A 13,011-nucleotide genomic window follows, 5' to 3' on the forward strand; every position below is an offset into this window, starting at 1 on the left:
TTGATTGCACCGTATACTATTGCACTTTTAACAAACTTCGTTTGGTATGCTTAATTACAACTCAATAACAACCGGTAAGTTAGCTAAATTTAACTTCAAAGATTTTAAATACTCATAATAATTATTAAAAAGGTTTGTTTTTGTGAAATAAAGTATAAGTAAATAAATAAGAGCATAGTTCTGAATTTACACTACCTATAAATAATAAATCGTACGTTTAGACGTAGATATGATTTGTAAACAAGCTTGCACAACCCTGTCCATAGAATTAAAGTGTAACAATATAGAGAACTGTCCATCCAGAACGAAAACAGCCGCAGGCTATAGGCGGAGTAGGAGTTAGGACCCTCTGAGAAAACTTCGTTTTCCTCACTTACAACATTAAACCGTAACCATTTATATTGAGTTGCTTTCATGTTTTGGTTTGTGTCCTGGACTGCTGTCTAATATATATTTTTTATTTATTAATTTTATTATTGTAATAAGTTTCAGGGGCACGTAGCGATGTTAAAATTCATTTACTGAAATAAGGAGAACCAACAATTACCTATGTATAGCGCTAAATCAAGTTTAATTTTATAAAAATGTCTGACTCAAATTTACTATTTTTTTAATTACCTACTTATTATCAAATTTATAATTATTTTCGAAAAACCTGGGAGTTTTAAGAGGAAAGTGGATGACCGCTTATCCATACCACATCGAAAAAAATAAAACGAAGGGCAACATAGCTGTGGTTAATGTATATACTTACTTATAGGAACATCAAATTGTGTGAAAATATTGATTATAATGTATCCAAACAGGAAAATGGGGACTAAAATGGGGGGATGGGGTTTTGGGGGCATTTGTATGCAAAAGGCGGTTTCGCGAGATAGTTCACTTTCGTCTTAAGGATCATAACATAAGTAAAGCCGCATTCACATTTTGTCAGTCGTGTTGTGTTGTGACGGGTATCGGTGTCTGATGCCTGATGCATCAGAGAAATGTGAACGCAACCATATTAAATGTATGAAACCGATACCCGTCACAACACAATACGACAGACGAATGTGAATGCGGCTTTAGTTTTCGGGGGTTCCATAAGTTCCATTTTTGACCTAAATTTGGCGATAATCAATTTAATTCGAGTTTTAGTTATTAGATCTGTTTGCAATATGATACTGATATGATACTGATCTAATAACTAAAACGAATGGGTCTGAATGAATGTGATTGTTATAACTTATAAAACACGTGAGAATAAACAAAGTATTGTAATACCTGTTTCATACACTCCCAGACCAGAAAAAGGGCAATAGGACTCAAAATACTGTTTCCCCTTCTCTCAAAATGTTCGCTATAGTAGAGTGAAAGAGACAAAAAGCTGAAGTTTAAACGCCATGTTTCAGCCATGAAGTCGCGTGGGTGAAAACAATATCCGCTGCGATCGCCCGACCAATTACTTTCCTATCTGGGGCGACGAAATGACTCCCGCGTGTGTTGGAATAAACTCAGAAACCGAAATTGTTCGAATTTTATTACTATAATAACATTCGTAATCATTTATGTTGGGATTGTTGTTAACGAAGAGTTAGCAGGATTTTGTATTGTCGTTAACATTTATCAGGTGAAATTAGATTCAATCCATGGTAAATGTACAATAAATAGCCATAAAACGTGTCGGGACATGCTTAGTGTACTTACATATTGCAGGAGAAAGTATAGCTATTTTATCTCATCTGATGTTTACAGGGGCTCATTTCCGCAGCAAAAATGACCTGTGAACTTTTTAATAACGTATACATGCTACCTTAAGAACCCGTTGTAAGTGAAAACGCGTTTTCCCTAGTCAAAACCAGTTTTTCGTATCGTCTTGGTGAAAACGAGTTTCACTAGTTAAAACTAGTTTTCTGAAATGCCTTGGTGAAAACTAGTTTTAACTGGGACTTTTAAGCCAAAACCAGTTTTTGCAAAGTGCCTCGGTGTCTCACTCTGTATTTAAATATAATGCTGCTGTCTGTCAGCATTATATTTAAATACTTAACAGCAGCATTATATTTTTTCTTATTTCGATGCTCCACTTTCCGTTTATAATTGATTCCATAATCCAATTCTCAGAGTCCGCAAACCAGAAACAACAAAGCGAATCTTTAATCTTTACCTTATCAGCCAGCCCAACTTCAGTAATATCAAATTGTCGGAAAATTGTTGTTGACCGGAAATCCTCTGAAGTTGAACCACACCGTTGAAGTTGTATTGATGTGAAAAGCTAAGTTTGGAGTACCTCAGTGTAACTTTGTGTATTTAATTATTTTACCCATTAGTGATGAACACCTAAAATAAAATTAGAATCTTAGTAAGGAATAAATTTGGCATAAATAATATCCCAGTAAACACGCACTTCTGCATGTATTTTATCAAGGCGACATCGTCAACTTCAGTATTTTTATATTTTTGTAAGATTCTTTGCCGCAGTGAATGCATGATAGCATTTAAGTCATGTGAAACGTGTACTGTTTCATCCAGCAAGAATAGAAAAAAAAAACATGAAAATTTATCTATTTTCGTTTCATTTCTTAAAAAACTATTACATTGGTATTTTTACTACGCTGTCTGTACAGATAGGTACCTAACTAATTATTAGTAAGTAGTTCTGAGTGTGCCTTTTAATCGGCTCTATGTACCTAATGTTGAAGTGGAGGTAGCTGTGATAGAAACCATACAGCAGTACATGTTGCTCGCATATTCGGTTGAGCTGGCAGCGTGAAATGCCGCGACGAATTATTTACCCGAACGAACATTTCATAGGTTTCATAACGTTCGCGGCTAACTACTTGCAATGAAATATGTTTGAATTTTGATACCAGGCGTTATGGTGGCTGTTTTAAAAGGACGAAAGGAAAGTTGAGAATACGTGACGGTTTATTGTATTGTAGGTTAATTAAAAAAAGGTTACGCTAAAATTAACTTAAGGGAGGTAAGAAATATTGACCAAAAAAGGAGAAATTATTATTTTGAGACGGGAGCACAATATTCAGTAAGTTCCTACGATTTATGAGATTACATTGGGATACCGGGGACAACTTTTCTACCTTAGGTAGAGGGTGTCGCAATGTAAATAAAATATAGGTACGATAAGTTACGTTCGAAAGTGGTTAAAAACATGAAAAAAACTCCTAAACAGAAAAACGAATCATACCGAGTTTAAATAGATTGGTAGACGTGCAAGGGACAGGAGGTACAGTCAGCAACAGCAGCGTGTATCAAATACATCAAACATATATTTCTCATAGTAATGGTGTGACATCTTATTTATAAGCATTCTTCGAATTGGGACGATTGTTTAAAGTTGCACTTAAATATTAGTTATCTACGTATTCCTTATATCACATGCATAAACATGAACAGGTTTATTTTTTGTAAATAAAAAGATTTAACTAAATTATGTCAAAAACACGCGAAGACAGATCAGAAAAGACATTAATAAACTGGGTTGGTGTAATGAAGGCGAACGCTGTCTTTGTCAGCACTTGTTGCATGTCCTTTTTCCTTGTATCTTGGATCCGTATCCGAGCATTGTGCTTTTTACAAGAAAAGTTTGAGCGATCCATTTTATTTTATGTTATAAAAATGTTAAGTTCGTTGTGTTTCATGTACCAAATGTACCAATTATTACATTCAGTTCAGTTCAGTTGATGTGTATAATTAGTTTACTATGAATGAGAATCCACCAGATACCAAACTAAAATATTAAACTATATAGGTACAGTATTTATGTATTTCTAAGCTCAATAACTTCGCTTGCAGACGTTTGAGATTAATACAAAATTAATTTAGCTACATAATACATGTAATAATAATTACTACTCTCTCCTGATGCACGTTTTGCATCGTTTAATACGAAAAAGTAAAAAATATTTCAATTAAATTCGTGTAATTGTTAAGAATTTTTTGAATAGAAATGGTAATTAAATGCCTTGACATTTTCAAAGATCTTAGAAAAGCAAAAACCGCTTGACTGATTGCTCCCTGCCAAGTAAAATGTCAAAATGGCGGCTCCGACAAAGGGGCTTTGAATTATTATGCTCTACATACATTAAATCTGACTGAGCTTTGAGTTAAATTAATTAATGTCGAGAATTATTTGTATCATATGAACATATATGTATAATAGGGACGATGAAACATGTTGAATTTTATAACAAAATCTAGTAAAATAAATATAAAATAAGCAATAAACTAGGGCCACTTTCACCATCCCACTTACCCGGGGTTAACCAGTTAAACCTGGAGTTACCGTGGTTACCAGTACAATTTGACACTGCATTAAGGCCACTAGCAGTATCCCTTTAACCCGGTGTAAACCCGTTAAACTGTTAACCCAGTGTCTAATTGTACTGGTAACCATGGTAACTCCAGGTTTAACCGGTTAACCCCGGGTTAGTGAATGATGCAAGTGGCCCTGAGCGGGTTAACCGGTTAACTCCGGGTAAGTGGGATGAGGCAAGTGGCGCTTAGCGTACAACAAAACTAGGTTACATTTCTATTTTTGCTCCTTTAACCAAAATACCTTTGAACGAAAAACTAATACGGTAGTTTCCATTTAAGATTTCTAGCTTCCATGATGAAGTAGCTCTTATGTATACGTATTATTGTGATGTACGAAATAAAAGGGTGAAAACGTCTGCCTATCTGCAGATTGACATTTATTGGGGACAATAAGATAGCTGTCGTATATTTGATAGTGTCACTCGATTGTACCTTATTTTCTTTCCTAGCAAATTCTTTATCTCTCCTTTCCGTATTTATTTATTGTGATCCCCTTATAATGATCGTCCTACTATGATTATTTTACTTCAGTATAATAAACTGGAATCCGATTTGATTTTGAATAAAGTTACAGAAGATGATGTGGCTAACATTTGGTAGATGTGGGAAGAGATCGTGTCACCTAAAGGTAATATTCGGATTCAAGCTGCACTGGCGTCACTTCTGCAACATTTCTGCCGACTGCATCACTGCAAATTTCAAAGAGCAAGGCCCTATCTACATTGACTTTAAAATTTCCTGCAGTAATATTGCAGCAGTAATGTCGCACAGCAATACTATTAATAATACGCGCTTTTATGCATCGCTTCAGCAGTCAATTTTCATAATAAAATCAGTGACGGATTGATCGTTTCAATCTATCGACACACAATTAAAAAGAAAAATTAAAATGGATAAAAATATCAAAAAATGTATATATATATATTGGATAAATGATTTTTTTTATTTGTATTTATTATTTTTATATGATTTTGACCCATGTTCTTTCACTGATATCTGTTAAAATTGTTAAACAACAAACGAAACCCTCAACGCCATCTAGACGAGAATAGGAAAAGGTGTAGGCGCCATCTGTCGAGAGTCAATTTTTCTTGACTTCCTAGGCACGTTTTTTCCGTAGACTTTATTCATCTTATACGGAGTTACATAGGTCTTTGGTCGCAGCTTCAATGGTACACCAACAAGTCCAACAACTCTGCAGTCGCTCTATATATAACTTGTAACTTATATGGTATGTTTGCTTCAAATCCGGCACGGCCGTAACATTGACACTTATCAAAAAGTAACAAATACCTAGCCTAGACTACCATTATTATTAGCCTAGACTATGTAGCTCTGCTACCATTGTAGCCTCATCAACTTGTCACGTCACGTTAGTTGTCGATGGAGAAAGATTTACATTCCTCTTTTATAATAGGTACCTACTCATATGGAAACTAATTTACGTACGAGTATAATATAAGAAGAATATAAATCTCACTATTTCTAAATGAAATTTTGACCGTTAACCTTAACCGAAGACGTCATTTTGCGACAATGTTACCGAAGCGAAGTGTCTTCTTCCTCAGGGCGTGCCTTTTGGTTGATTTTAAAATTGAGTAAGCCTTCGCGCTATAATGTGTTTTAAAAATAAATCTCATTAAATACACCATATAAATAAGTTCCAATTAAAAACTTTCCCCCGCCGTTCGTGAATTTATAAACAAAATGTTATTATTATTATTGAACTAGTACCTATGGTTATTAGTTTACACTTTAAGGTGCTTTTATACTGACTTTGATACCTCAAGCGTGTAATGCCCGCTTAATGAAAGACCCCATAAATTGTGGAAAATATTTTCATTTAAAATTTGAGAGTGTCATATTACCCCGAGAGAACAGGAGGGAGATGCCTCAGTAGTGAAGTGTTTACGTTTTGTTGGTTAAGTTCTTGTTTTCATGGGTTTGAACTTTGCACAAAACACAGACATGACAGACTTAATGCCATATATACTAAAGGTATCTACCTACTAGTCAACCACATAGTCAAAGAGCGACACATCCAGATTCGGGTACAAGAATCAGGTACTATCAGGTATAATTTTCAAAGTTAATAAAAATGAAAATGACACCTTACACCATCGATGTCCGTTGTTGCAGAGGGCTTTGTCGTACTTAAATCCAAGCTTCACATGCCTACTGTCACCAACGGACCATATGTACCTTCTGTTTATTCGCGAGCCTGTGACGACGCGGTATGCCACGTTAATGAGTGGCATTCCTTACTCCACGTGACATCAAAGTCTGGACTGGAGCGGGGAAAGTAACGTGTCACTGGTGATTTAAAAGCCAACTGAGTTACTGTATACTAGCACCACCCCACTAACCCGGGTATAAGCAGTTAAACCGTTACCCCAGTGTCAAATTATACTGGTAACCATGATAACTCCAGCTTTAACCGGTTAACCCCGGGTTAGTGGGATTGTGCAAGTGGCGCTAAGAATAGTAAATATGTACCTATAGCAGAAGTTACAGCAGGGGGGTGTCACTTCGCAGTTTAGGTACATTTGGCCGGCGCGCCTCCCGGGCAGGCGTGGCAGTGGGCTGCCGCTTGACTCGCGCAAAATTGAAAATACATAATGCCTTCGAAACCTAAATCTTGTTCTAATCCGTATAAACGATATTGTTTTGTTAACGGATGTCTGAATAAACGGAAGAACAAGGAAGCAGAAATAAAATAAAAATTAATTCACTATATTGACCGACATATTTTCAAAGGAATAAGTACTTCTGTGGCATACCTACTTCCGTGAGAATTAGACATACTATCTCTGGATAAAAAAATATGTTTACAGAATCAACGTTTGTAATTCCTACATATTTATCGTAAAAATAATAAATCAGCAGGTATAGAATAGAATAGAATGAGATTTTATTCGTAAGCACAAACAAACATTACATAATACAACAGAAAACATAAAATAAGATTAAAGTGCCACGAAATGGCCTCATCTCAGCATGTTGCTGGTGACTTCCAGCGCTGATCTTCCGATCAGGTGAGAAGAATCACGGAAGGTAACAGACAAGAAGAAAAGATACATAAAATAACATACAATGGACAAATAGTTAAATACAACAAGCAAGAAGATACAACATAACGCTTATAGGTACAAAAACTTGTCAAGTGACAACCCCGTGCCGACACTCGCAGCTCGGTCATCAAACTGCGGCGCGCAAAGAAGATTCACGGTTCGTGCGCGGTTATAAGTTTCAATTTTGCTTGCAGGCGGCGAGTATAGGTAAAATTTTATACCTTAATCTGACTTTTGTGAAAGAGTGAATTTTCTGTACGGTAGTACTATTAGTTATGCTTTGGTTACAGGTTCAATTTTAATTCCATTTTTAGATTCTAAAATGTTTTGGAATAATATCTTTTTTTATGATACGAGTAAAGGAGGCCAACGAGCTGACAAATCGACTGATGGTAAGCAACTGCCGTCGCTCATAGACACTCGCAACCCCAGAGAATGTGTTATTTTAGGGATCCCGTTGTTTGACATAATTATTGAGTCATAATGTAATGATTGTCAGATTATCATTAGTCAAAATACTCATAATTCTGAAACCGTTAATGTTTCAGGATTTTCGTAAGGTTATCCTGTAGATAGGTTAGGTTAGGTTTGTTTTATGGCAATCCTGAAAAGTTACGCGTTAATGAGAAAAACCAAATTATCACTAACGAAATTTCGGACAAACAATACATTATGACTTAAAAACTTTATGAGAAACAATAGAGACCCGTTTTTTTTATTTAAGTAGGTAAATTGCAGTAAATTCCATTTTTACTCATTTATCTCGATTTATTTTGTTTATGGTTGCAAAACATAAAGCGGGAATACACATGCCGTAGAGTCTGCATGTGTGGACAGAGAAGTCGTGAAATATATAAGGGAACTTTCCGCACAGAAAGGAATGCCAATAACAGAAGTGACTGGCATACTGTATGCCAGTAACAGAAGTGACTGGCATACAGTAAATATACCTATGCTAAATGCTAAGTAGTCAATCTGGCATGCATTTTGCGTTTTTCATGACTGTACTTATTTCTAAAACGTATATATTTCCACCTATACTTGTGTAATGTAAGTAACAAGAAACAAATGTGACGTTTTCAATCAAAAAGTACCACATTGTCGCTTACCAAAAGGACGTAAATTGCTTGTATCTTTGCACGAAAAACCTGTCAGAGCATCCATATGGCAAGCGACAATGTACCTTTTGCTTTAAAACGACACAAATACAGTAAAGGAGAAGGGCTTGGTCGATATGCTATATATTAAATTTGCTCGTGTGTTTGTTGAGCTCTTGACCCCCGTCGAGAGGTTAGAGGAGTCAAGCGCCTTCGCTCCTTATTTAAATCTACCTAGACTAACCAAATCAGAATCCCCGACGAGTATGTTATATAAGGAGAACGAACTACCTGCTTACGACACGAGTGCTGTCTAATATCATAGAGTAACTTATACTAGAGCGGTACTGTCATAGTAAATTTTGTAACCCCGGTTAATTCACTGCCATCTGTCGACACACTTTAAAACTAAAAATGAAGATTTATAAAAATACGATAGAATGTATTTAAATATAGATAAATGATTTTTTTTATTTGCATTAATTATTTTTATGATTTTGACCCATGTTCTTTCACTGATATGCGTTAAAATTGTTAAATAGCAAACGAAACCGTCAACGCCATCTATACGACTGTAGGCCAAAACTAGTAGCGCCCTCTGAACGAGAATCAAATTTTCTTGATTTTCGAGGCACGCTTTTTCCTTAGACTGTATCTATCTATTACGGAGTTATATCTATCTTTGCTAATATCATAAAGAATAACGACAGTACCGACTCCTATATTAATTATCCCGTAACTACCACGAGGCGATATTGTGCGCGCGAGCTGTAATCGAGCGCGCAATAAGAAAGCCGATGTGTGTAATGGCCAATGCACAGGCGTTTCATACGACGTTTTTCAACACACTTGCACACAAAAAAAGAAACCTTTTATATTAATCAAATTTTAATTGTTAAAACAGATAGTAAAAGTCTAAAATCTGTCATACTCCCCGGCGGCGGGCGGCGGGCGGGCCGGCCGGGCCGCGGCAGGCGGTCGGGCGCGCCGGTGCCCGCCAGTCCGACCAATTAAAGAAGGCTCCGTTGCCATGCATATTATTAGCAATCAGTTACCTCCTTAACTCAGTCGGATAATATAATGAAAAAGCACCAGTGTTATTATATACTGAAAAAAAAAAACGGCCAAGTGCGAGTCGGACTCGCGCACCGAGGGTTCCGTAATTTTTAGTAATTGTTGTTATAGCGGCAACAGTATCACGGTTCATGAGATACAGCCTGGTGACAGACAAGCAGACGGACAGACGGACAGCCCCTTGGGTACGGAACCCTAAAAAGCACGCGTGTTATTAAACACATATATTAATCTACGATTATGAGCCAAAAATCAGTGGAATAAAAACGTGGTTTTGAGCAAGTGTGTTGAAATATTCGTAAAACTAATTTGATTCACGATGATCATAGTTTTGTAATAGATTTCTAGAATTTCTTTTTCGAGAGCGATTCAAATAATATCAAAACGGCCGAATGTCTAATTGTATCATCTCTCAGAAGAAGCTCGTCGACAACTGTTAAAAAAAAATATAATACTTATTTTGATTTACTAGGGGACAAAATTGTTGTTTAACTCCTCGTGTTTAATATTGATACCGTACAAGCAAGAGATTCCAAAATTGAACCACGAGCGTAACGAGTGGTTCGGAAAGTGGAATCTTGAGCGTTGCTAGACAGTTTAACTGGACTGTTGAGGTTTCAACGCACGAGGGTTAAACAAACTTTGCTACCGTGTAAAACACACAATTATTTGCTACACCAACAGGAAACTAGGTACTAACTGTAAAACATTACAAAGCAAATTGAAATGAATGCTCTTAAATATTAATTTATCATTCTAAATTGTTAAACGGGTCACTTACGTCACATACCTACAACCGTCCTTCCGTTGTGTATGTCTGTGTCTCACGGAAGTTTTGTTACTACCTATAATTTTTTCAGACCCATTCTTTATTTATATTTCTTATATTTACCCTTATTAATAACGCATACTTAGTCCCCAGGCATTAGGCAAAAAATTTAGACACTGAATCTGTTTGTTTTTGTTAGTTTTGATCTTGTTATGCGCATGAAGTGTCATTAGGTATCTCGCTCGCACTTATTGGTGCCCGTGAGATGCACTGATAGTCGTCTTATCAAAATAAGATGCAAACCTTAACAAATTGTTTATTAAGAATCGGCATCTGTGTGTTAATTCACGAAGCAGTATTCGAAGCTGTTATTTTTAGGGTTCCGTACCCAAAGGGTAAAAACGGGACCCTATTACTAAGACTCCGCTGTGCGTCTATGTGTCCGTCTGTCCATCTGTCTGTCACCAGGCTGTATTGTATCTCATGAACCGTGATAGCTAGACAGTTGAAATTTTCACAGCTGACGTATTTCTGTTGCCGTTATAACAACAAATACTAAAAAGTACGGAACCCTCGGTGGGCTAGTCCGACTCGCACTTGTCCGGTTTTTGTTGACTTCGGCACCCAATGAGCGCAATTTTTTGGTCGTGATAATTGAATGCCGACGCCGACACTGATCGTGGCAATACCGACGTATTAGCAATTCATTTAACACAATAGGTTAGATATTCGTGTTGCATCTATTGTGGTAATTTACTCGTATGTATAATGATGTACGTATGTATAATAACAAAAAGATATATAATGTGAAGAGGTGACATGCTATAAGATATACATATTGCGTAGCAAAATTTGGTAACACACCTAACTCTTAAGGTTAGGCAGGTGAGTACGTCTAGTAAATATGCAAACCCCGTTATCAATGTTGCGATTCATTGAAAATCAGGGTTGGCAAAACTATCTACCGTAGTCAACCCCAACTTCACTGTTGGTGCCCAGGTAACAAAGTTAATTAATATTTTAACCAAGAAATAGACGTCCATGAATCTGAAATAAAAAGAGCTGTGTAAAATGTTATTATTTAAAAAGTAAAAAAAAAAACTAAAATAACTTGTCTTCGACACCCGTCCTTAACTTCTCCTTATCATTTTTTTAACATGAAAATTATACTAAAACATTACAAATCCTAGCTGTTGAATGCCCCCATGAATCCCGTGATAGGTACAATTTACTCTCGTGTACTTGTATTAATGAACTTTATTTTCAATGAACTGCAACATCCCATCCCAAATATAATTGACAGTACAATCTGCCTAATTGTACCTACTGTCAATTACTTATATTTGGGATATAAATCATAGTTTAGTTGCACACATATGTAATAAATAGGTAACGACAGTAATACACTATCAAATACTAAAATGAAAATCCAAATTAGTAAACACCTTTAAAATTATTTCATAATCACTTAAAAGCAATTAAGCAAGTTGTGTTCAGTGGCGACTGTTACGCTAAATTTGCAAAATCAAGTACGAATGTGATTGCTGTATAGTTTGGTCAGGCGCTTGTCACTACATAGTATAAATAAAACAAATTCGCTTTCCGCTGTTTGTCCGTCCGTCTATCCCTATGCTTAGATCTTTAAAACTACTCAACGGAGTTTGATGCGGGTTTCTCAAATAGATAGAGTGATTCAAGAGGAAGGTTTATATGTATAATTTGTGAAGGTTTTGTGTAAATTCATTGAACTACCCGTGCGAAGCCGGGGCGGGTCGCTAGTTTGATAATATACATTTCATTTATCTGATCTATCCTCACCTTCCTAGCGTTGCCCTGGCATTTTTCGGCCTGATTTGAGGAGTCTGAGGTCCGCTCGGCAACCTAAATCAAATGATATAGGTAATATATAGGTAATATATAGGTAGGCATTTTAACGAGTTAGCGTGTCTCAATATCTTTTTTTTATTGCTTAAGTTAAGTACATACTGAGGTACCTGATTCCTTCTAACAAATAACATATCGCTAGTTTACTTACAACTCGTAACTTACACGTATTAATTACCAACATAAGGTAGAATGAGTACTCATAGTAAATGCTGTTATTACAGGCCTTATATCTACCTAACTACGGAATAAACCTCATAAAACATCTAAAGTATTTCTAATAGCACCGTGTCTGTATTAATTAAGTAAATAGCGAGAGCAATTTGAATGCAATCTGTGCAAATCGTTGCGTCGATGGCGGGGAATTATGGCGCCAAAGATAGAGATCGAACATGGCGGCCGGTTGACCGCCGACCGCGGGTGACCCCTACTTCGTTCATGCTATGCAGTGACGTCAGCAGCGGTCAGTGCGTAGGTCGACTTTTGGATTTATCGATATCGATAAGGTTAAAATATTATCTAATTGCAAAAATATTGTTTCATACCTATGAAATTAAGTACCAAACCTATAGTGTGTAATTAGTTACCATTTTTTAAAAGTAAATAATTATAGTTGAGAACCCACCTCGTGTGTAGTAAAACGAGATCGTAATATATTTATTATGCTTAAGCATTTATTTTTATGTGCTTTATATCATAATTATAAGGGCCACTATAGGGCCGGGCCTATTATGACCAATGGTCAACCTATACTACGCTCGACATGTTTCGATCCAATGTTCGAGGATCTTCTTCTATGAGCACC

This window comes from Cydia strobilella, chromosome 1 (assembly GCF_947568885.1).
Source record: "Cydia strobilella chromosome 1, ilCydStro3.1, whole genome shotgun sequence".
Taxonomy (NCBI): domain Eukaryota; kingdom Metazoa; phylum Arthropoda; class Insecta; order Lepidoptera; family Tortricidae; genus Cydia; species Cydia strobilella.